The sequence below is a fragment of the Arachis duranensis genome, chromosome 1, assembly GCF_000817695.3.
Source record: "Arachis duranensis cultivar V14167 chromosome 1, aradu.V14167.gnm2.J7QH, whole genome shotgun sequence".
Taxonomy (NCBI): domain Eukaryota; kingdom Viridiplantae; phylum Streptophyta; class Magnoliopsida; order Fabales; family Fabaceae; genus Arachis; species Arachis duranensis.
The window spans coordinates 30,403,006-30,403,452 of record NC_029772.3 but is presented as its reverse complement, the minus strand read 5'-3'; positions in this window follow the sequence as shown (position 1 = coordinate 30,403,452).

Genomic DNA, 447 nt, shown 5'->3' with positions numbered 1-447 from the left:
GATCTATCCACGAGCTGAGGCTTCTCTTGGAGTTGAACGCCAAGTTATAACGTGTTTTGGGCGTTCAACTCCGGATCATGACGTGTTTCTGGCGTTTAACTCCAGACAGCAGCATGTACTTGGCGTTCAACGCCAAGTTACGTCGTCAATTCCCAAATAAAGTATGGACTATTATATATTGCTGAAAAGCTCTGGATGTCTAATTTCCAACGCCGTTGAGAGCGCGCCATTTGGAATTCTGTAGCTCCAGAAAATCCATTTCGAGTGCAGGAAGGTCAGATTCCAACAGCATCAGCAGTCCTTCTGTCAGCCTTTTTCAGAGTTTTGCTCAAATCCCTCAATTTCAGCCAGAATTTACCTGAAATCACAGAAAAACACACAAACTCATAGTAAAGTACAGAAATGTGAATTTAACATAAAAAACTAATGAAAACATCCCTAAAAGTA